This window comes from Choristoneura fumiferana, chromosome 25 (assembly GCF_025370935.1).
Source record: "Choristoneura fumiferana chromosome 25, NRCan_CFum_1, whole genome shotgun sequence".
NCBI classification, from domain to species: Eukaryota; Metazoa; Arthropoda; class Insecta; order Lepidoptera; family Tortricidae; genus Choristoneura; species Choristoneura fumiferana.
In genome coordinates this window covers 7,476,480-7,503,066 of record NC_133496.1, presented here as the reverse complement: position 1 = coordinate 7,503,066, position 26,587 = coordinate 7,476,480, and the positions used below count along the sequence as shown (strand labels likewise).

The 26,587-nt window shown below is 37.0% G+C and overlaps 1 protein-coding gene across 1 annotated transcript in view; it reads left to right on the top strand.

Moving 5' to 3' along the window:
* The window catches only part of LOC141442214 (5-hydroxytryptamine receptor 1-like), a 136,488-nt gene that overhangs the window by 73,778 nt on the left and 36,123 nt on the right, over positions 1-26,587 (top strand). The window contains exon 2 of the mRNA XM_074107135.1: positions 9,304-9,334. The gene's annotated coding sequence lies outside the window, so the exon portion shown is untranslated. The remainder of the gene's footprint in view (positions 1-9,303; positions 9,335-26,587) is intronic.

Here is a 26,587-nt window from a genome sequence, read left to right as displayed (position 1 = left end):
CCAGTAAATAACCTTTGTTGCCACAAACAATACGTTGCCTAAGCCCTTATCTTATTTTTTGGACAAAACAAACTGAGGCACTTTTCAGAAATATTTATTAGTTTCAGACAGTGGATAGCTTTGTGGCTATACTAGCGTTTGAACCGAGGTCAGTCTTATTCAAAGTGAAATCTATTCCCAATCCTATTTTTTTTATTTGCCCATTCCATTTACTCACGACTAGCTGGCCAGACTCTGGTGTACAGTTGAAAATAAACATTTTTGCACCGAAGCGAAGATTTTAAAGAATTATTTTGTAAATAAATTATTAAAAATATGTAAACTTTGCGTAAAGCGTTTTGTTTCTCAGGAATTTTAATGAAAATGGTTGAGGAACATGACTAAAGTATAAAGAGATTTTTTTATTTTATCCCACAGACACATATTTGAAATTCGGAACACAAATACCTCGAGTGCCTACTCGTACCAACTAGAGGGGCACTGTTACAGGAATTATTAAACATTTCCAATGAGTGTCCCATTTTTTAGGGTTCCGGAGCCAAAATGGCAAAAACGGAACCCTTATAGTTTCGCCATGTCTGTCTGTCTGTCTGTCCGTCCGTCCGCGGCTTTGCTCAGGGACTATCAATGCTAGAAAGCTGTAATTTTGCACGAACAAAATTCAGGATGGTAGTAAGTATATCAAACTTTCAAGGAAAACTATAACGGTTAAGTTTGCTTGAGAATTATTAGTAGTTAGAGTAAATAGCAGCCTAAGGTATAAGATATACCTAAACTATGGAAGATTCCGTATAAAATACGAAATAATTAGAAAAATATTACTTAATTTTTTCGTAATGGCTACGGAACCCTATTTTGGGCGTGTCCGACACGCCCTTGGCCGGTTTTTTTCGACGAGGTTGAAGGTAGTTTACAAATAGAATGGAATAACAATTTGACTATTCAATATTCTCATCCCTGACCTTGGCAGTATCGTAAACGTGCAATATACATGACACGCAATGGTTATAAAGGGTGAACAAATGTACCTATCACGCGAAACCAACCAACCCTGAAACTGACGCAATATTTTATTTACGGATAATATTTTTCACAGCACTTGTTTTGATGTTACGCCAGATGTCATTTACATTATGATTTATCAGCGTCAAAAGCATGTAGTAAATATCTAGTGAATAATCCTTTGCCTTCATATTTTTCTCGGAAACGTTAATATTTTACTATTCTGTTCGTACAGGGGGCCTACCATGATCTTTTCATAAACGATCCAAACGCAGAGCAGTTCAATTTAGGCACCTAAACTAAATCGTCGAAATTGGTACCACTACGTTTATTTCTCAGAGCTGAGTCTCAATCTGAGGTCTCAATGGTTTACAACTGAATGAAAGAAGATATTGTCTCTGGTCTGAAACTGAAACGCTAAGTCGCGAAAGGGATGCCGCTATATGCAAACCAAAGAGGAAGGAGGCAAACCAAATATTGTATACTAAAACCTCTTTATTTTGGAAAACCATAACTCTGTCATTCCGTGTTCTTAGCAACCGTTGTGTTGATTACAAATAAATGTTTACGCTGTCACTAATCCGTGAGTCTCTTTTCTCACTCAAAAATTAGTTTTATCAATGAGGAGGTAAGAAGCACAATGTCGTGAGTACCTATGAAAAGTTATAAAACTTGAATAAAAGTTTAAAAGTTCTTGAAATTCATTAGTTGAAAAAAAGCGATCCAAAAGAATTGACAGAATGAGTAACTTATACTGAATCGCTAAATTTGACACTGAAGCGATTCAATTCCCACTCAAGTTAAGCGTCATGGTACGAAAACCGCTTGAAGTGAGTGAATGAAAATGTCTGTATCGCTGTCGCTGAACCGTGCTTGAACTGAATCGCAAAAGTAACGTCGTGGTACGAAATAGCGATGCAGTTCAGTTCAGAGCCTAAACTGAATCGTATTAAGAGAGCGTGGTAGGCCCCCTGTACTGCTTTTGGTGATCAATAAATAATATTTGTATTGTATTGTATCTTTCACGCTACTTCAGTCAGCATCAGTATCCATCAAGAGGGGATGGTCGCACAGAGAGATTAATAATCGACATGGAGTAGTTAACACCTAAGTTAAGATCTCTATTCCATTTTTATTTACACTACATCCTCTACATTCATCGTGAGAGTTATAACAACTCAGTGTGATATACTTCAAATTCAAAATGAATTTTTCTTCTGATTTTTTTTTCTGAATTTTTCTATTTTTGTAATGTCTCTGTACTGCTGTTGGTGATCAATAAAGAATATTTGTATTGTATTGTATTGTATTCGTGGTTTGGCATTTGTCACTTAAAACAAAGTACCCTATTTATGTCTTTTATTATAATAAATTCATATAGACACGTCGGCAGGATTCAGAAAGTAGTAATTTGTTCCGAATTTTCACGATGGCAAAGGAAGAAGGGCTATGAAGTAGCCCGAAACATGTCGAGCTAAACTCGATTTAAGACGTGACTTATCCGTTACAATATCATTTAAGATGGCAAAGGATTCTAAAAATCTGTAGACCAGTTTGATATTTTATCGTATACTTTTTGCGTTCTTATTTCGTGTGAAATGAACCGAGTAGCAGACGCATTGAATAGAGAAAAATCTCGCTGTTTATAACAACATTATTTTAATTTTATGAAACAAAAATTCGTCTTAACTTTCTTACGATAGAAAAGCAACCACTTATTTTTTAATCTTCTAAAACAGTATTACAGGCATTGTTGTTGGCCAGTATTCAATTAGATTCGGCCAAATAAAAAAGTTTTTATGTTATTAAAGGGAGACTTCCGAGTAGAGCGGCCCTATCGCAACGGCCGCAGCGTCAGAGCCGCTGCGTCAGTGTCGTAGCGGCTCTGACGCAGATTGGCTTCCGAACAGCGCGACTCCGTTGTCAGTTTGTTGTTATTCCATGCCAAATAACCTCAAACCACGTGCGATCCCAGCTATTGCGCGGCAGTGCTTGCGCAAACATGGCACGGCTGCTATCGCTCGGCGATACTGACGCGGCGCCACTGTCGCGGCGACAGTGACGCTGCGTTCGAACGTTAGTTCCTACGTTTCCGTACTGCATAATATTGTCGCTCTATCGCCGCGTTACTGTCGCTGCGTTAGTGACGCCGGAGCCGCTCTACTCGGAAGTCTACCTTAATACTCGCTGCCCTGACGGGCACAACTAGTAGGTGTTAGGGCTGTCTGATTTAGAAGAGTTTACTCGTAATTTTGAACATGAATCATTTAATATGAGTTTGTTTACTCGTAGTGTATAAAACAGCGCTTCCACCAATAATGTGTGTAGATGTGTTGTGAGGAATATTTCTTCATTTACCAATAGAAACGCTTCATTCACAGCACATCTCTAGTGGAAACAGCTGAGCGGAGCGAAGATGTGAAAATGGAGCGTTTCTATTGGTTCATGAAAAATACATTCTTCGCAACACATCCTCGCAGATTATTGGTGGAAATGCTGCTTGACATAGGCTTAATTTTTTCTTGATCCTAAGTGATGAACAGAAATATTGTTTTCTTACTCTGTACCTCTAGGTTAAATGCTTTTAAAAAGATTTAAATTTACCGTAACTTGTAGTTACCTTACTTCTTATATTGAACAATCATGACACGACATGTTTTTAATCAACCTCTTTATATTTGCTTTGTCAATGTCCAATCTGAGCACTTTAATCTACAGGAATACACACGTCTATATCAGTGAACTAAAAACAATTAATAAGTTCTTCTGCGACCTTATGATAGTAGAGCTGCTGTCTATGCATCAAATGTGTGTTCATGCAGCTCCTCCACCTCCACCTTGTTATTATTGACGGCGTGTTTACTGTGTATTTTTAGTTTAGTTTCTATTACGTTTTGTTCTATAATACAATTGTGCTTCATAATGTATTTTATTTTTTAAGCAATAAAAATTTACAGCATTACAATTCATACTAATGTGCTGTAAATTTAAAAACATTAAAATAATCATATATAAAAAAAAAAAAGTTATTTAGGGATTTTCATTCTTGCTTCCCTAAAACGACGAAAGGCAACACCCTCCGGCCAGAAGTCGAAGTGTCCATCCATCCATCCCAGCCTATACGAGTAGACGTCCCACGGCTGGGCAGAGGCCTCCTCTCAGAGCAAGAGGGGGGAGTCGAAGTGTATTTAGTATTTATTATTAATACTTTGTGAATATACATGAATTACTTTTTATAAATAATGTCAATTCAGCCTTACACGCTATTATAATATTTTAATAATAAAACTTGATTCGATTAATAAAATAGCCAGCCCTAATTAGCGGTAAGCAGCACACGTGGTTTCCATAAAATGTAATAATCTAATAAATGATTATAACCATAACAATTTACGACGAAGGAAATATTGACTGAATATGACGTCAAGCTTGTAAGTTCAAGGAAATAGCTAATGTATGTGTAAATACACAGAGGGAAATACAACGTCAAATGCCGCTTTATTTATTTTGTATAGGACTGTCCTTCTTGTTAACTCAGTGGATCAACATAATTCAGTATGGCAACATTACATGGTGATAAATTGTTAACTTGATAAAAAAAAACTAACAATTTAGTTGCTAGTTAGGCATGCGTTTTTTCTTTGTGTAAAAAAAAACTAAACTTACAATGGAATTACATTTTTGGGAATTCAGAATAGTAGATTTAGTTAGTTATTGGAAGGTCTTTCAAACTTGTAAAGTGTTTCGCGATTAAGATAATTATTTTGTACTATTAATAACCTACCCAGAGATCTACTGTACAATTAATCGTCAGCCAGAAGACGTCCACTGTTGAACAAAGGCCTCACCATTAGGATACCACAATGAACAACAACTTTCCCATCTTCATCAACCGGGTGCCCGCAACTCGCGATATCGGACTATACCTTCCGCCGTCTAACTTTGCCTAAAAGTTCATTGCCACGACTAGTACAGTCGAGTTCATAAACTTGTGAGCAAACATTTGATCAAAAATATCTGAAAACGACTCTATTGTTAACGGCGTAGGTTCAGATATTTTTGATCAAATTTTTGCTCACATGTTTATGAACTCGACTGTACCACAAAAAACTATAAGGGTATAATTCCAATAATAGAGTAGCACAACATAATCCGGGAGTAACGTAAAGACGTCGCATAGCCGGTGAAATTACTGGCACTTGAGGTATCCCATCTTAGACCTCTAGGTTGGCAACGCATCTGAAATACCCCTGGTGTTGCAGATGTTTATGGGCGGTGGTGATCTCTTACCATCAGGAGACCCACTTGCTCGTTTACCATCCAGTCGAATAAAATAAAAAAATAAAAAATAGAAACTGTATCTCTAAAATGAGTCAAAACTGAGTATTAAGTAATGACCTTTTAGGCAGATTTATATGGCGCGTGGTATACCTAGTGAGAGGCTTGCCAACGTTTTGTCTACCGGATTGTGGTCGCCACACGAGAACTCCGCTAAAGGTTAATCTCAAATGATCTTCATGTGATGTGGCCTGCGCATTGTCGCTTAAACTTAGGTACATATTCTTAAAGCTAAGTTGGTGCCTCTACTTATTTGACGGAATCCCGTATTCTGGATTCTAAACTGGACCATAATACTAACTTACTAATTTCAAACTTAACCGTTGACATACCTCACCAATAACTTTACCGTTACCGACGGCCTTGTCTGATTCCTTTACCCGCGACAAATAGCATTGGTGTCCTTTGTCGCTAGCCCTCTCTAACTTTAGTTATAATCCAGATTTGCTAAACTTTACACTTTATTAATCAAATTATACCTGCCTTTGTTCACGCAATTCTAGTCGTTTTTAAATTCTTTAGTCTAAGTTATTATACAAAAATTGTTCATTGCGTTACCTAATTGATAAATTGGCACCGCTTAGAGTGTAACTCTAAGGGGCTGTTTCACCATCCATTGATTAGTGTTAACTGATGGTTAAATGTGATGCCATCTCCGTCTATTCGAACAAAACAAATAGAGACGGCATCACATTTAACCGTCAGTTACACTAATCAATGGATGGTGAAACAGCCCCTAAGTGTCTATTTTGTAGAGTTCCTTTCATTTTAGCTTTGTAAATATGTTTACGTTTATAGAAGCGATTATTGGATAAATTGATAATTTGGCATGTCTAAAAAGTGGTATATATTATAATGCGCAATAACCACACAGCTACAACAAATCAGCAAATACGCGAGTCTTGTCTCCATGACACCGATTCCTACCGGCAGCAGCGTGAAAATCCAAGAAGACTGATTCGTTTTCAACTCAGATTTTCTCAGACGTATGATCTTGCACAGAGCCTTTATTATCTATGGGCATTTAATGAATTTCTTGCTCCATTAATTTTTCTTAATAATTTATAATCAGTTATGAGTTTTTAGAGTACTTCAGTTTCTTGCTTCTTCTTCTTCAAGTGCTTAATTAATTTTGTTTTCCTTTGATCAATCATCGTTTTTCAGTTCCAGGTTACTAATTCTCACATATTTCTCTCACAATGATATTTCTCAACTTAAATGTTTATTTTTATTTTTCAATATAGTCATATTACATTTCTCAACCGAAAACTGTCGTGCTACGATGCCACGATATTGATCTTTCAAAGGAAACTCTTTGACAGTTCACCTGGAATGATTGAAATTCAGCCCAGAATACTAACACGCCCTGTTTTTTTAAGGTGAAACACATCTGAACACGATATTATTTTAATTTCAATTATCATCATCATCATCCCAGCCTATATACGTCCCACTGCTGGGCACAGGCCTCCTCTCAGAACAAGAAGGCTTGGGCCATAGTTCCCACGCAGGCCCAGTGCGGATTGGGAACTTCACACGCACCATTGAATTGCTTCGCAGGTTTGTGCAGGTTTCCTCACGATGTTTTCCTTCACCACATAGCTCGTGGTAAATTTCAAATGTAATTCCGCACATGAATTTCGAAAACTCAGAGGTGCGAGCCGGGGTTTGAACCCACGACCCTCTGCTTGATGGATTTCAATTATAGTTATACTTTATTCAAGCCAAAAATATGTCGTTTGCGTTGCGTGCGATTGTCCTTGCCCAAATAATTAGTCCAATTACTTGATCTCCGAGTTATTAAAATTTACGTTAAAAATACATTCGGCAAAGCAATACAATACAAGCTCGTAGTTCTCAATCCGCACTGGGCCCGCGAAGGAACTACAGCCCAAGCCCTCTGTGTAACAGGAGGCCTGAGCACGACAGCGAAACCTATAACTATAGTTTAGAGACGATTTAAACGCTAATTAAAAGCAAAGTGTAGTATTTCAAACATTTTACCATTTAAAGATAATAATGATAATGACGTAAATATCATAAATGTCATTTCATTATGTATTTGTGCACCCTAGTGAAAATCATTAGCATTACAAATCTGAACTTGGTACGAGTAATATTATCTTCAGAAAAGCTTTCTGCAAGAGCAAAAAAGGACCTCACAAATTGCAATTAACTTTACCAGTTCTTTAAATTAGATTTACTGATTTTGGTAAATTTTCAAGTGCGCCGAGTTGAATTTATAAAAAGGTCGTTGAATGCGTGAAATGAATGTGAAATTATCAAGTGCCGATTGCAAGGGCTTTTTTCGTGAGTATTGTGATTTTGATTGTTCATGTATATAGTATTGGCGACATAATTTTTGTAGATTTTTTGTCGAAAAGTTGAATGATGCTGATTTCAATTATCCGCCAAAGGTACATACTAAGCATTATAGACCCATTAAATTAAATCCTAATGCGTTACAGTCCAATTACAAATGACGTAAAATAATAATAAAATATCACTCTCTTTCACCTAAAAATATCTTTAAGTGAAGTCAAAAAGCACCCGCGCGAGCATCAGAACATCTCTCGCTGATACGACGCCCTACCTCCTTAACAAAGGCTTTAGCCCCCGGTCCCCAGACGTATTATATAGACTGGTAAATATTTATTTGAAACAAATCGTCATAATTTGTTACATTATTTGTTTTTTATTGGCAACTGTCTGTTGCCCGCGACTCCATCTGTGACGAATTTGTTTGTTGCTATAGTAGTAGGTACCTAATGACTTTCTGCCGGTAAAACCAGTTCTGTAGCTTCAGAGATTGTTTCTGCGTGTCAACAAGGAAACAAAGTTCCTTCACAATATTAGTCTACAAGTAATCCTATAGAACACCGTAATCCGTCATGGGTTTCTCACTAACGTCTCTCGTGCCGCCATCAATCAGGTTATGAGAGCCAGTCGGGATTTTCATTAGAGTATATAACAAAACAACCGAAGTGCGAGCAATCCCATTGCATTCCTACGCCATTATTCCAATACGGTAAAGATGCTGAAACCGAATTTCAAAAATCTTAGAAAGCTTTTTTTGGACAAACAACCAAATCATTGTGATACTTACATAAATTGTAATACAGTTGTATTCAGCTCAACGTCTAGACAGCTCCGATGTTTTTAAGTAGCAACTGTTACTTAAGTATTACCCTCTACCATGCTACGGAACCTAAGGAGGCAGTTATAAACCGCATTACTCTACACATAGAGCGTTTATTAATCTCTGCGAAGGAAATACGATTCTCACGATGTATCCACAACTTTTAGTGGGAATTGACCGGTATATTTTAATTCTGGTTCCACCTCGCTTTGCCTCGCATCTTTGGTGGAAAACCTTCTTTAACCAGTAATTTGCGATCTAGTAATCAAGTTCAAATGAACCGGCAGTATTTCGCAGGCCTGACTCGCATTCCAATCGACGATTTAAATTTTTGCTCCGATTCGATTAAAGTGGGGTGAAATTTAATTACACGTTAGTTGTATTCTAACGGGGTGTTTTTGTTTTGTTTGTAGCTTAGTTTAAATTGTAAGCAAACAGAACAATATTGGAATACGTCGCGGTGGAAGTCGTCGTGTGTAAGTTAACAAGGTCTCACAAAATGAATATAGAGTATTTCGTCCAGCGCTTGAGAAAATTCAAAAGGACGTCAACCTGCAAAGATTTTTGTATTTTATTTTCAATTATAATGACATCACGCCTTTTACGAGTCACACTTTTAAAATTGACTTAATTTTTAAAACATCTTTCAATCTCATTTTTTTTAATTATAAAGATAAGTTGAATTTGCTAGCGGCTGAAATATGCCGCCGGACTATATGTGTTCTACACTTACATCTTATTGGTTTCTACCAATAAAAGCTTCGTGAGGAATCAGTTGAGATTGTTTTATTAAGATTAACTAACCTATTTTTCTTATTTTTCAGATAAAATGTGGCTTGGACATTAGGATCCGAAGTAAGTGACGTTTTTAACAGAAATATATAAAAACTTATACATCCATCCATGCGTTTAGCCACTACTACTATTACTATATATATATATATATATATATATTTATATATAGCCATCTAAAATTTATTTGGATCAGTTCAAGTTTTCTTAAAATGTATCCTAAATAGGATTAGTTTAATCAAGCATCCTTTGTACAATACTGTACAACTAGAACGTTATCGTCGATCGGGACTCGTCGGTTTTCTTTAATGTCCTGAAGACTCATGGGAAAAAAAAGAAAATCAATCTTTTGTTTCGAGTTTCGGAAAGTAATTTAAGTGTAAACTACATAGTTCAAGTGGAAAGGTTTTTCTAGACTTTTAATTCACGACTTAATTATCCCTTTTTGATGGCTTAAACTTTGAACATCGGTCAAAGAGTAGACACATATTTATCAAACACAAATTAAAAAAAAACTGTAAAATAAAAGTAATCATGAGCTAAAAATTCTAAATTAATTTTAAGTCACCTTGCCTCGAACATCAGACCAGTTCAAATTGAAGAAGAAGCCTACGCAAAAGTAAATCTAAAAACTGGAATCAGACCATAAACTTCTACTAACAAACCAAACACAATCCCGGCACGTACATGGCGCTAAATCCATGTTTATGTTTATTCGAATACGAGGCGTAAAATTCGAACAACATTGTGTCGTTCGTTTTCCGAGTAAAAATGGGCGTGTAGTTACACTGCTAAGGATATTTGCTAATGATGTATCTGAATCGGCGAATAAGTATCCGAAAGGAAATGAATATTACATTTTTAATACAAGCTGTTTTCGCTATTGCACATTTTCTCAGCTAACCTATACACAGTGTATTATTTACAGTGTTAGATGACAAAAATATACCGAATACCAGCCCAATCCGATCTCGGAAGACTGTTGAATCTGACATTTAAGATTTAATGCACACATGCCTTACACGGCAGGTTAAATTAAAGCTTGTAAAAAAAAAAAAATCGTTAGTTAATTTTTATAGGTATCAGTCCCAGGATTAAATACTTCAAGTTTCGCAAAACGTGCTTTCTATTGACTGCAAAATCAACAGAACAGCGCAAGGTAAAAATAAATCTTTTGTTTTAATGCATCTAAAATATAGAATTTTATTGACAGTCATTATGCTTTAAACTCATATTCAGATTTATTCTCATGACAGTTTTTATGAAGTGCGTAATAGCTACTGTGTATTATTTTACGTATCTTAATCAGTTATCCGAATAATTTAGTGCACTAAACCATGACACTGTTTCAAAGGCTGTATTAATCACAAAGAACGACTGCGTCCATCTCATTAACATAAATTATCTTATCTAAAAGAGATGGACCAATGAATCAGCTATCCAAATGTTTAGTTAATCCGTTGTCGCCTCTCTTATACTATGAGGATCGTATCCGTGTTTGAGTATTTAAAATCCGCAGAAATACATTTTCAACTTTGGCACATCACTAGTAAGTATTTACTCTAAGGGTGTGTCACTCTGTCTGCCGAGTGAATTTTGCACTCTGTATTGGAAAGTTGTGAATAACTGCTTGTTAGTTTAAAATGAATTTAACACAGAGTCAATTGCCGCTCTCTAGGAAACCGCGCCATTTTGTTTACATGGACTACGTTCATTCACCGCTTTGTTGTGGCCGCTGTGTGACGGCACCGCTAATTCTTGGAAACCCGGGCATTAGCAACGTTCTGCGACACCCACATTAAGAGTCCATTCTATTCTAAAACCGAACACAACATGGACTTATTATTACTGTGATCCAAACTAATCGATTTCTACAATCGCCTTACTTGTGCTGAATCCGCAATGTTTAAATTTAGTCGAGCAATATCGATCACTGATAGGAAGCGTGCACAAGCGAAACACTTATAAATAAACTTTTGTCTATGGTCGATAAGTTATCGGTAGCGCAGTGCCGCTGGATTGGTTTCTATGATATACGTCGGTGCTGGGTCGTGCTTGCCTTTGGAACCATTTGTCAAAACGACTGCTTCAGCCTTCGAGTGTTTGTAGAACTTTTCCTAGCAACTTGCTGTCTTAAAATATAGGGTAAACTAGAAGCCGTGTGTCAAAGAACATTATTAAGATAAAAATAATGACTTTTTATCAAATACCACATATAGTATAAATAAACACACAAAACATATTAGGTAAATATTTGTAAATATTACATGTTTAGGATTAGAGTAAGTAAATCAGTTTTAGTTCTATATTTCTCTGTCTACTTGTTAATTCATCATCATCATCAGCCTACAGCAGTCCACTGCTGGACAAAGGCCTCTTCCATGGCGCGCCACAACACTCTGTCTTCAGCCCCTCGCATCCATCCGCCGCCAGCGATCCTCTTAAGGTCATCCGTCCACCGTGCCTCAGGACGCCCTACACTACGTTTTCCCGTCCGTGGTCTCCATTCGAAGACTCGTCTGCTCCACCGTTCATCGGTCCTGCGACAGACGTGGCCAGCCCAACGCCACTTCAACGAAGACGAACGACGAACAACGAACTTGTTAATTATTGTATAATAATAAATTGTGTGTTCATTAAATTATACTACCTTTTGTAGTGGATGTGCCAAACAAATAAACGCGTAATAAAAATACTTGCCACCCGGCCGGCATTACGCTTTAGAAAGACGACAATGTGCAATCTTAAGTAGAAATCTATTTTGTAATTTTTTTTGCCCCTTTTGAGTTAAATTACTTGAATCAACTCCATAACAACCTGCTTACTTGTATAAAGTGTAAATATATCACAGATAATTGTATCCATTATTGCATTCCCACATAATATAAAACGGCGGGATATAAAGTATTCTATGTCGTAATCAAGATCTTTGTTTATTTTTGCACCAAAGTTCGATCTAAATCTGTTCAGCGTTTATTGCGTGATTGAGTAATAAATATACAAACGTCTTCACAAGCTTTCTCATTTACAATATTTACTAGCTTTTACCCGCGGTTTCGCCCGCGTGGAATTCGGTTATCGCGCGCTGTTCCCTCGGGAACTGTGATTTTTTTTCGGGATAAAAAGTAGTCTATGTCACTCTCTGGCCCATAAACTAACTCTGTGCCAAAAATCACGTCGATCCGCTGGTCCGTTTCGACGAGATAGACGGACAAACGTACAAACACACACACTTTCGCATTCATAATATTAGTTATGGATCATCATCCCAGCCTATATACGTCCCACTGCTGGGCACAGGCCTCCTCTCAGAACAAGAGGGCTTGGGCCATAGCTCCGACGCGGGCCCAGTGCGGATTGGGAACTTCACACGCACCATTGAATTGCTTCGCAGGTTTGTGCAGGTTTCCTCACGATGTTTTCCTACACCGCAAAGCTCGTGGTAAATTTCAAATGTAATTCCGCACATGAATTTCGAAAAACTCAGAGGTACGAGCCGGGGTTTGAACCCACGACCCTCTGTTTGAGAGGCGATAGGTCAAACCACTAGGCCACCACGGCTTTTTCATTAGTTATGGATATACCATTCTAATTTTGTATTCTAAAAGTCACTTTATCGATGCATTTCATGTTAGATACAATGTCTGCGACACGAAACTCATACGACAATGTCATATTGTACTGCGAAAGTCATGAAGCCATGGTGGCCTAGTGGTTTGACCTATCGCCTCTCAAGCAGAGGGTCGTGGGTTCAAACCCCGGCTCGCACCTCTGAGTTTTTCGAAATTCATGTGCGGAATTACATTTGAAATTTACCACGAGCTTTGCGGTGAAGGAAAACATCGTGAGGAAACCTGCACAAACCTGCGAAGCAATTCAATGGTGCGTGTGAAGTTCCCAATCCGCACTGGGCCCGCGTGGGAACTATGGCCCAAGCCCTCTTGTTCTGAGAGGAGGCCTCTGCCCTGCAGTGGGACGTATATAGGCTGGGAAAATGATGATGACTGCGAAAGTCTGTAAATCCTCCAATTGTAAAGGTGAATGTTATAACCTTTACTGGAATGGTTTTAACTAACTATTACCTTGATACTTTATCAGTTTTCTTATAACATAACATAACTAGTTATAGCTGACCTGAATTGGATCTTACAACGCCTAATAATTTTCTCCGGAATAGAACGTGTTTGCAACGATAATATATAGATTGTAACTTATGGTTACTGGTTACTGTCTCACATTGTTTGTTTAGTGTTCAATAGTGTTACTTCAACGATCTTCGTGAATTACGAACATAATTTGATACTCATAAACCGCAACTAGGGTATGAAAATACCTAATGTTTATTATTTCAATATGTCCCTGAAGATCTGTATTTTAGTGTTGTCATACTAGATCGACCCACCCACCCGGCCATGGCCATGTCATGGCCTCCCACCAGGTGGACTGACGACATCGTGAGAGTAGCGGGAAACCGGTGGATGCAAGTGGCGAGTTGTCGTTCATTGTGGCGTTCTAAGGGGGAGGCCTTTGTCCAGCAGTGGACGTCTTCGGGCTGATGATGATGATGATGATGATACTAGATCGGTCGTTTGAATGTTTGTAGTTTTTTTTGTCGCAATAAATGATCTGCTTTCACAAAACGAATATTAACTTTAATGATCGTGCTTTTGAAGCATTTGTGATTTAAATAATAATCTTAGATTTAGTGATATAAATCCGACTCGATGTCGAGCTAAACTCGACTTAATACGTGTGTTATCCGATTTTACTAAATATGAGTTAGTCTCACGGTAGTTTCGCGTTCAAAATAAGCTTCGATTTAGCAGTTCCTAATAAAACTTTGAAATCTTATTGTACTGACATTCTCTTCTTCTTAACTTACCGTCTTACCGAACGTTCTCAGAATTCTAATAAACTGGCTAACTTTACTGAAATCGTTTTGATAAGACAGTGTCTCGGGGACTTTCTTAACTAATCGGTGTCCTTCAATTATCTCGAAAACCAATTTTGTGTCTACTGTCTTAAAAAGTCCGTTTGGACTATTGATGAACGCTGGGACTATAGAAACCTGAGTTTACGGTTTCGATTCAGTGGACGCGCAACTTAAGCATTACTTTTTCCTAGAACATTGAGCATTCGCCGTTTCCAAATTTCTCGAACTGAACAAATAACAGAGCCAAGCATAAACTCAAACATTGCTACGAATATTTAAACGATAATTTTAGGGAACGATCTAGTAAAAGCTCGTCAAAAATCTTATTATTAATGATGATGTTGGATGAATGCTCGGAAAACAGCTCAAAGCTACTGTTGTTTCGTTTAAAGGCTCGCTAGAATGCTCGCTAAAATGTTCCTTTTGTTGGCGTTTACCTGTAATGAAATATTCGCCAGAATGCTTATTACAAGTGAATGCGCAAGTTTATCAACACCTTTATATCCGTCAGCGACAAAGCAGCCAATGCTAGCTAGCCCAAAAACCAGTAATCTAAAGGACCAGTTATTAAGTGATAGCTAGTGGTGGACTGTATGGGAACTAATGGGAAGATTGATGGAAGACGGGTCCAATGGTAGGTTATTTAATAAGAAAAGCACAATTTTACATATTGAACCGACAGATCGGGCAAACAATTTCACAACTGACAATCAACGTTAAAAGCATATTAAAAACCGGCTAAGAGCATGTCGGACACGCCCAAAATAGGGTTCCGTAGCCATTACGAAAAAAATAAGCAATATTTTTCTAAGGATTTCGCACTTTATACGGAATCTTCCAAGTTTAGGTATATTTTATACCTTAGGCTGCTATTTACTCTTAAACTACTAATAATTCTCAAGAAAATTTAGCCGTTGTAGTTTTCCTTGAAAGTTTGGTATACTTACTACCATTCTAATTTTTTTCAAATTATTCTACCCACCGGTTTAAATTTTAGAGGGGGGGCGCTCGATTTTAATGAAAATTTGCACTTTAAAGTTGAATATTTTGCAAACAGATCACTGAATCTAAAAATTGTTTTCACAACCCTATGTTCAAATGATTTTAAAAGACCTATCCAACGATACCCCACACTACAAGGTAGAATGAGAAAAAAAAACACCCCCAGTTTACGTCTATGGGAGATACTCTAAAAAAAATTTTTATGATTTTTTTATTATATTTTGTCGGCATAGTTTACATGTATATTCGTGCAAAATTACAGCTTACTAGCATTGATAGTCCCTGGGCAAAGTCGCGGACGGACAGACAGACAGACAGACATGGCGAAACTCTAAGGATTCCGTTTTTGCCATTTTGGCTCCGGAACCCTAAAAAGCAAGTGACAAACTATAAAGAAGGTCACACCGCAGCCAGTCGCCAACACTAAGCACCAAATAAAATTTACATTTAAGTAAACGTTCACGAATTAAAAAAAATATACAGCGTAATTTACAAATCGAGACGAGCAAAATAAATGTGCCTCGAAAAGGATCCGGATATAATAGGAAACCGCGAAAAATCCTCCCCCCTTTTAAAAAAGTGAGAAATGAGAAATGCGGATCTGATATCACTCGGCCTTACAGCATTAAGCGAAACGGAGGCGTCTCGCGTACTAATTTGAAACAGAATATCTGTCAATGAGGTACGAGTATAAACAATTACTTTGCTCACGCGAGACCTTACGATAGCTATATTTTTGTTGGGTTTGTGTGATTTGTGCGTATTTGTCTCCACAGTGTGTGGAGGTGGAGGGGCTGCATGAACACATATTTGTTGCATATACCTAGCTATCGTAAGGTCGCGGGTGAGCAAAGTAATTGTTTATAGTTAATTGATATGGACCTTCGTAAAGTATCGTAAATAATAAATTATTTAGAATATCTGTTACTTCCTGTGGGGGGACGAAGCGGCGTATGAATACGAAATGACAATACACATACCTTTTTTGCATGCTAACAGTTAATTTTGATAAACAATTAAATTGAGCTTCTCGCATATAGTCGTTTATTACACTTTTATTTTATCAACAGACTAACTGCCCCGGTTTTGCTTGGGAATACCAATGACGAAAATAAGACTAAATCTCCCCTGCAAGCAACTTCTATCGCGTCTTTTTGTATGGAGATTTTTAAATCACATTTTTTTCTCTTTTTCCTTTCTTTAGCCTCTTGCACACGATAAAAAAAAATGTAAACCTCCTCCTTAATTTATTTATGTAGATTGATGGTCACTCCATTTCGTTAAATGCTCTAATATTTGTACTAAATGCGACGAATCACGGTCGAGCACGGTAGGCTCCAGGATATCTTACAAAATCTACTGAACAATACCTAGATGAAATGAAATACAAAAGATTTATGTTTAGGTAAGACGGTGGAACAAGTGTGGGACTCAAAAGGTCCGTCTGACACTGGCTGAGATATGAGTGCTTATGTTTAGGCTTTGTTGAACGAATTAAGGAAAAGTCAACGAAATGGTTGGGAAAATCCTATACTAATACTCACTCCACGTTGCGTACACGTACTATTCGCGAAGCAAAGTAATATAGAGTTCTTAATACCGCCTAATTCCACGAATCAGGAAATTAATCATCCGTAATGTTTACCAATCCTAGGATCACGATTTAAGTTATTTATATCACTTTATTCTTTATTTTAGGTAAGTACAGATATTAAATACGTTTTGTAAATAGTTACAGTACACGTTAATCGGAGCAAGTTAAGACTTTTATTTGTCTGTTAAGAATTAATCGTAATACAAGATATGATCCTCCATCTCAAAAATGAGTATCAAGTTTCTGAATATCGGGATTAGGTGGTATTGACAACTCCATATTACTTCTTTCCGCAAAGTGTAGGTATATTGTCTCTACTTATCCCTATCACGATGGTAAATTTGGCAATTTGATGGTATTTTCAAATTCAATTTCGCATATTAAGTCCAAAAACCTCAATACTGCGAGCCTGGGCTTTGAACCCATGACAGTGGCTGTAGGTCAAACCACTAGGCTACCTCACTAGCCCTAGCCTTAGGCCTAGCCTAGGCTAGGCTAGGCTAGGTCTCTTATTAAGTCTGAAGTTTATAATTATATTATATTACTGAAAATAATTAAACATAATATCCGTGGTGGCCGAGTTGTTTGACCTATGGTCTCTCAAGCAGAGGATCGTGGGTTCAAACCCCGGCTCGCACCTTTGAGTTTTTCGAAATTCATGTGCGGAATTACATTTGAAATTTACCACGAGCTTTACGGTAAAGGAAAACATCATGAGGAAACCTGCACATAATGTGTGTGTGAAGTTCCAAATCCGCGCTGGGCGCGCGTGAGAACTACGGCCCAAGCGCTCTCATTCTGAGACGAGCCCTGTGCCCAGCAGTGAGACGAATATAGGCTGGAATGATGATGTTGAATTAAACATAATGGTTTCATAGTGTTCGGTATATTATTAAATACCATCCTTTGAAATGTTCAATCAAAATCGATAGTAATTAATAGCTTGTAATTTAATTAAAGTTTGATAATAATAGGAATTTAGCAATATGTGGTAGGTACACCACAACCCATGAATTCAACGCGATGACTTTTTGAAATTGTTTTGATTCTCAATAAAGTAAATATAATTAAAGGCTGGGATTATGATGATGATGATGAAAGGAAGAAGTACTAAGTATCTTAAATCAAAAATGCTTTGTAGTCATACGTTCTACTTATACAAATTATTATAGATGAATAACTTAAGTAAGTAAATGACCTGTTGTATGCAGCAGTAACGTATCCGTAATATGGTTTGAGTCCAATAACAATTTTGTTGGGGAAATTAAAAACCAAACTCTGCAAAGCAATTCAATGTGTACGGCGCAAAGTTTCCAATACGTATTGGGCTTACAAAATGACAATACAATACAATACGATACAATTACTCTTTATTGTACAACAGAATAGTAAGCGCTACAGAAAACAGGTACACAGAGAAAATTACAAGGTAAGCAATAGGCGGCCTTATCGCTTAAGAGCGATCTCTTCCAGGCAACCTTTTCACAGAAAGAAGGAAGGACTATTTTACTTAATTATGAGTTTTCCTTAGTTTTCGTCAAAATAATAACAAAATTACAAGAATACCTTGTGAGCTTTATACAGTACAAGTTTCAATATCTTTAGTTACTGATTTAAAATGCAGATATTTCAGCATTTGATATTTATTATTAGTTGTTTTCTTCCCTGATAACCGCTTTTCCTTTTAGGATAAGTTCAAGCCGAAAATAATCATTACGAAAGTCATTACGAAATTTAAATTGAAATATATTTTAAGGGACAAACAGAATGCCGACTTAATTCGACATCGCGTCTTCCAAACTCGACGCTGGTTACAAGGACATTCCAGAGACAAACAACTTTTAATTCTGTTATTACTGAATAATGTATTAACTATACTTTTTTTATCTTAATAATTATGACAAATAAATAAAATATCGAAAAATTTAACTTAGAACGACTCTAGGGTCGAAATGCTAAATATCGAAAGTCTATGTTAGCGCCGAATGGTATAGCCATGTTATTTATTTATATGTTCATATTTCCTATACATACTCATACATATATTATTCAACACAATGTATGTACACAATTAATTGAGTCTGTCAATTTTTTTGCTGAGGTCCTCATCCGTAAGCTAAAACCAAATACTTTTATTATTTGCTTTAAGCGCAACAGTTATAATTTTAGTTTCATAAGATAATTGCTTTTCATGGTTTACTAATGTCTAACGAAAACATTTTTCAACAAATGATTCGTTTCACTAATGTTTCATTTGGCCAAATGCATTTTATTCTGAAACTGTAAATGTTTCAGGATTTTTATAAAACTAACCTATCCTAACCTATGATGTTCTTCACAGCTCTTTAAATAAATCCTAAATAGTTCACATTTTTGGAATAAAATGCATTTGGCCAAATGAAACATTTGTGAAACAAATCATTGGTAAACTTTTTTTGGCGAAATTAAAGGATACTGCTCTTATACATATAAAAACCGGCCAAGAGCGTGTCGGACACGCCCAAAATAGGGTTCCGTAGCCATTACGAAAAAATTAAGTAATATCTTTCTAAGGCTTTCGTATTTTATACGGAATCTTCCAAGTTAAGATATATTTTATACCTTAGGCCGCTATTTAAGAGTAAAACTACTAATAATTCTCAAGCAAACTTATAATTAACGTTATAGTTTTCCTTGAAAGTTTGATATATTTACTACCATTCTGATTTTTTTTTAATTTTCCATCCACCGATCCATCGATTTTAATGAAAATTTGCACTTTAAAGTTGAATATTTCTCAAAAAAACAATGAATTGAAAAATCGTCTTAGCAAACCCCTAATGGTTTTAAAAGACCTTCCAACGATACCCCACACTATAGGGTTGGATGACAAAACAAAATCACCCACACTTTACGTCTATGGGAGGAACCCTAAAAATTTTTTTTTTATTTTTTTATTGTACCATTTTGTCTCTGAGTTTTTCGAAATTCATGTGCGGAATTACATTTGAAATTTACCACGAGCGTTGCGGTGAAGGAAAACATCGTGAGGAAACCTGCACAAACCTGCGAAGCAATTCAATGGTGCGTGTGAAGTTCCCAATCCGCACTGGGCCCGCGTGGGAACTACGGCCCAAGCCCTCTTGTTCTGAGAGGAGGCCTGTGCCCAGCAGTGGGACGTATATAGGCTGGGATGATGATGATGATGATGATGACCATTTTGTCGGCATAGTTTACATATATATCCGTCCAAAATTACAGCTTTCTAGCATTGATAGTCCCTGAGCAAATCCGCGGACGGACGGACGGACAGACAGACAGACAGACAGACAGACATGGCGAAACTGTAAGGGTTCCGTTTTTGCCATTTGGGCTCCGGAACCCTAAAAATCTACTCATTGGACTTCTATTACAAAAGCTCATGTAAATAAATTCTCGTTATACTTGTTTCCCATCCCATAAAACATTGATTTATATTTCGTAGGCTTAGCTACTTACATCAAAGAAATATCGCCAAGTACATCCTACGCCCTAAAGAATCGGCCTCTGCGTGTCGAGACTCAAAAATATAGGTCAAAGGTCTTTCGAGTGTGATTTGGTTCGACGCGTAAGACTTTTGTTCATCCCTTCAATGCGCATACAGCCTGTGGGCATGAAATGACGATAGACGTTCTGTTTACAGAGAAACTTGAACGTTTGTACGGAAATTGTTGCTTCGTTAAATTCCTTAATTAAGTGAATTTAATTTAAGTGGTTTAGAGAGCTTATTTTGGAGCACAGAATTAAAAAAAATAAGAATAAATTGACTTTTATATTGTACAATTATGAGTTAACATACATAAAAAAGAACTAACCTAAGATAGCTTAACTAACTGTAACAATGAAAATTATAAAAAGAATACCCCGTCTAGAAGATCTGCCTGTGGCCGCATTACCCCTTAGGACCGCAAGTGAGATCCGCTGGGATAAGTACGCGCCAGCTCTTGGGTCCCAACCGGGACGACAGGGCCTTTATAAAAACCTTCATGTCGGCTGACCAGGGCCCTAAGGTCTCAACAGCAAGAATAAATTTGTTGTCGCTAGTATTTTCATTCAATAACAACTTTGCCATTTTTTGTCTCCTACAATGCACACACTTTTCTTAGTGTTTCCCTAGATTTTTCAAATCACGGCAGTCATCTATGAAATGTTATTATTTTCAATGCAATCTCTTTCCAATTTATAAACAATTTTTAGAGCTATTTGATCGAGCGCTGCTTCGTTACAGACTGAACTGGGAGAAATAACACTTTAATAAGATTTTCGATGAATTGATATTCGACCGCTTCTAATTTATTGGGCGGAGCCGCAGTAGTAAGCTAGTTAAGCATAAAAGTGAAACCAGGTTCTCTATTGGATGGCATTAAATTATTTGTAATATTATTTTTAGCCGAATTAGCGATGTGCATACTCATCATTACGCATATTTTTACGCATAAAATTAAAAAGCATAAATACAGAAAGCATCATCTTTATCAAGACTAACGTCAAATAGCATAAACACAAAAAGTCACAATAATAATTTTGCATCATTACAAAGTGCATAACCACAATCACGAGCCTGATGCACTACGAGAAAAGGCTAGTTTTGTGTTAATATATACTTAGGAACTAAGGCGAGGTCGACGGAGGTCCGCGATCCTATTTCTGCGTTGCTTGGGCGCTTCGCACCTGGATATCATACTAACCTAACCTAACCTAATGTATCTAACGTGATCTAACCTAACCTAATATTTTGTTGTTCATTTATAACAAATAATCAATAGCCCAAACAATAATATGCATAATGTGTATTAGTCTAATATAATTTAGTCCAACTGAAATTATTCTAACAGCTTAATATGCCAAAAAAGTAGTAGGCCAAAGTATTACTATGTGACAGTACTATTATGCCAATACAAATTATGCCAAATCAATTATGCGAAACAATAATAGTCTAAAAAAAATGCGATTGAAGGGGATCCCGTGAAACCAACTGCCCGGAGTATTTCAAAACCCCAAATATAATAAGGCATGGGATGTTGCGAAACAAAACTCGTCAAAATTCAAAAATTTGGTCATGGTTTGGTTTTTGAACAAAAGCCATGTGCGGGGGGTCAACTGGGTCAAAGATGTCCCCTCCTGGATTATGAAGCAATTAGTGGTTGACTTACAGCGTTCTTAATAAATTAAGAACCCGAGGGGCAGTGAATTATAATTAATAAGTCAGAATGACTTGAATTCTTGATAAATGCCTGTTGATAGGGGAACTGCGGGGTTTTATTGTACAATTAGAAGATAAACATCGGGAACTCGTTGTGTTTGTTCGATTTAGGCCTTTTTAATTTTATTGCTTGCACTAATATATTTTTACTGGCTTAAATATTATTTGTTGTAAAACGAAAAAAAAAATGATATTCAAGCAATAAGAAAATATTTCAAAATTTATACGAAGGAATTTTAAGGAGCTTCCTGTATGTCCAAGATCCATAAAAGAATCAAACAAAAACATTTAGCTGGATGTTACAAAAGCTACACAAATTTATGCGGAGCTGCGTAGTTATTTGTTATCATTTTTGTTTAAAACTTGACATGGCTTCGCTCGACTTAAATTAGATGTTTTAAAACTTACACCCTAAAAACAGAAGTTAATTTATTTGCCATCTTTCTGGAACTGTTCTTTTTATTTTTAACCAACTACAAATTCGAATACAGTAAATCGTACGACACAATGTTTCAGAACATACAAAGGAGAAAGTTTCTTTTCTCACAATATCCGGGGATATTTGAAACGAAACCACACTTGCATTTTATTTTGCGGAGCTAGTCCACGATATTTTCAAGTACCGACCGCTGTGGCTGTTTCAAAATTAAACTTATATTTGATTTACAAAGTTTGGGACTGTGAGTGTTGCGAGCGAAATGTTGCAAGACGTAAGTACTAGTTGAAGTTGAAATTGTTGTCGTATCTTAAGTAGCCTTGCGAGGTCTAGATTTAACTGCATAACTCCGAGTTAAATTCTAGCCTAAACCAGTTTTTTTTTAAGCAGTCCACTTTTTCTTATTCGCAGTCAATTCTCCAAGCCTTTTTCCGAGAGAAACGGCCAATCAAGTACGATAATGTTCTTTGACAAGTACACTTGAAGGCTGTTTAGTTACTAAAAATATTAGGATATCTTTTAGCATGACTCTCTTTATTACTCTTTGGATACATATTAGGTACTTCACAACGGGAACAAATAAAATGTCTACCAAATATATATATTTTAGAATGTATAGATGATCAGATTGACTCGAGATTTAGGATTTCTTTACAGCTCCGTACTTAATACTTTTAACCGGCTTCAAAAGAAGAAGGTAATTATCAATTCGGTTGATTTATTTTTAAAACTTCCAACCAGGAATGCTGCCTCGTGTTGAGACACAGGCTTCAAACTGATAGAAAAATATTTTCCTGGTTTATTGCCGCCGGTATTTTTTTCTTTTAGCAAATGTTATTCAATTCTCATGCTCGTAAAGTTCGTGTTTATGCTGGATCAAAGCGACAAAAAATGACTTTATGCTCTAGTGCATAAAGTAAAATCTTCGTCTAAGACCAAGGTAATCAGGTGTCAACAGCCACAAACAAAAAAGTTTCTACATTTATGTAAAACTAAAAATCAATCAAATCAATCAAAAAAAGAAAGAAATAGAATTATATAATAATGCATAAAAATAAAAGGTACATAGAAAGTGAATAATTGTTTCCACTGTTGCTATTTCATTTTCTAGCAAACTCGCAAAAGCAGTGTAAAACTCGAGCATTAAACCCATTTTCCCCCCGACGTGTCTATCCACCCTTGCCGTACCAGCTCGGGTGGCTATGAACGTCTTTGGTAAAATGGCTCGTTTTATGCTCTTGTTGTCCAATCTACTATCGTTTTACTTTGAATTGTTTTATTTCATCAAGTATCGGTGTAACATTCGGCCGCCTTATTAGGCCGGCCTGTCAGGCCCCTGGTTATTGGACACTGGTGGATGGATGGCCCATTATTGCGTTACGGAGTTACCTTGTGACATGTAGTGTCAGGTCGTTTGTGTGTTTTACCCCCGTGGGAAGAGTGGCCTCGTAAAATATTGGGTAGCAGTATACTCGGGGCTACTACGGAATTTGAAAATCAAGGCTGGTATCGTACCCTCTCACTTCCATATTAAATAATATAAGCTTCAGCGGAATGACAAGATACGAAGTTCGAATTTTGCACTTCGAAATAATAGTGCCTGTAGTTGAATTGTGCACTTTTTTTAAACACTAAAATTGAGCAGTACTTCCAGGCTGTTGAACCCTTCCAAGTTTTTTCCAAGTCACCGACATAGCTGTAAAAATATGCAAGTTGAAGTAGCAATGGGCGGGCCACATCGCTCGTAGAACAGATAACCATTGAGGGAGAAAAGTTCTCGAGTGGCGACCGCGAATCGGGAAGCGTTGGCAGACCACTAGGTGGACTGACGATATCGTGAGAATTGCGGGTAACCGGTGGATGCAAGTGGCGATAGTTGTCGTACATTGTGGCGTTCTAAGGGGGAGTCTTTGTTCAGCAGACGGCGTCTTCTGGCTGATGATGATGATGATGATGAAGTTTTTATTTATTGACTTAGTTGCCAATGAACTGTGAAATACACAGTAATCTTCTTCATCTTATAATTCCACTTCATTATTGAAGCTTGAAAAGTCAGCTCCTTAAATCTCGCCGTGTCCATGACAAACTTAAATGGCTGTTCTTTTGTTTTGATGCCGGTCCACTCCCTTATGATTCGAAGGTGTGACATAACTTGACATGGACAGTCATCATCATCATCTCAGTGCCGTGCACTGTTGGACATTGGCGTCCCCCATAGACCTCCAGCTGCTTCGGTTTGATGCTGCCTCCACCCACTGTCCACTCGCGGCTTTAACCGTCATCCATCCGTCTCATTGGTGGACGTTCTGCGTTCCGCTTGCCGATCCGCATTCTCCAATAGAGAGCTTTTCGCTTTAGATGAATCTATTCTCCATGCTATATGGCCTGCTTGCCACTTCAACGAGCTAATTCGCTTGGCTAAACAGTAAAGATATTTAACTTTCAATAAATCTATAGATCTTTAAAAATATAGAATTTAAGATAAGCATAGTGTAGAAGACGTAAGAAGCCGACGAGAAAACTTTTAATCTCTTTATAACTAGTAGCGCGAAGTTTTTCGTTTTCCGAGGACGATATAATATCACCTCCTTGGTCTTAGTTTCCTTTTGTCTTTCAAGTTTCCAACATGGCGTCCTTTTAGTTAACAATTTTCTCCACTCACAGTCATGACGCAGAAAGCCATATGAAAAAAATTACATCTACAAAAATTTTTCGAATCTATCTAAAGTAAAGAAAACGAACTTAAAGATATTAGATTTACTTACTTAGCAAAACATAAATATATTTTATTAAGGAACTAGTTGATGCGATTCCGTCCGCGTATAATTCATTTGTCGCTATCCGCGGGATTTATACAATTTTCTGGGATAAAAACTATCCTTTGTCTTTCGCCGGGACTCAAACTATATGTATACTGAATTTCATCTAAATCGGTTCAGCAATTTAGATGTTAAGAGGTAACAAACAAACAAACAGACTTACAAACTTTATCATTTATTATATTGCTGAGAAATGGGATGTGAAACAATAAAATGGATTTTTATAAACTTCATCTAGCCCCAAGAAATTCTGTTCACAGCTATATAACCGCAGCTATATAGGTTAACTGGAAGAGATCCCTTTAAGGGATAAGTTCACCTTTGTACATCTTATTATCGTGTGTTCTGTTATTATCATGTGTTTTTATGTACAATAAAGAGTTTTACAATACAATACAATATAATTATTGCCGCTTTAAACCTTCTTTAAACTAATAATAATCCATTTATTTCAAGTATTTAACTATGAGACTTATACATGTTTGCCGTTAGTAAAATCTTATCAGCCAAGTGTTAATTATAATCATCATCATCATCATCCCAGCCTATACACGTCCCACTGCTGGGCACAGGCCTCCTCTCAGAACAAGAGGGCTTGGGCCATAGTTCCCACGCGGGCCCAGTGCGGATTGGGAACTTCACACGCACCATTAAATTGCTTTGCAGGTTTGTGCAGGTTTCCTCACGATGTTTTCCTTCACCGCAAAGCTCGTGGTAAATATCAAATGTAATTCCGCACATGAATTTCGAAAAACTCAGAGGTGCGAGCCGGGGTTTGAACCCACGACCCTCTGCTTGAGAGGCGATAGGTCAAACCACTAGGCCACCACGGCTTCAATTAAATAAATTATTATTAATTTGAAGCAAACAGGCAGTTTTCAAAACAAATCGAAATGACGTCTGAAACTAACAAAGTAATGACGATCTAATGCTATAAGGGTCTTATTTGGTAACTGAATCACTACTGCTAGTTATGAGGTTGCCAAACTAATTGGCCTGAGGCATTGTACAGAGTAGGAATGCTTGCACGCTCTGTTTAATCGATGCATGCTCGCATTAGACCGAGTGTTCCGTATTAAATGGATAGTTAATTTACTAGTGATACGTTTCAGCTTATTCTGTTGATTCAGAGCACGAAGATAAGATGCAATATTGGTTTCCGGGAAAACGGAGCAAAGGCGAATTGAATCGGACCTATTTGAAGCAACATTTACGTTATTTATTTACGTTTAGTTTAACAACACATACATAAACACGTTAGTGTTAGTGTGGCAGAATTAGATTAAATTATGACGTCATTAACCAAAATAT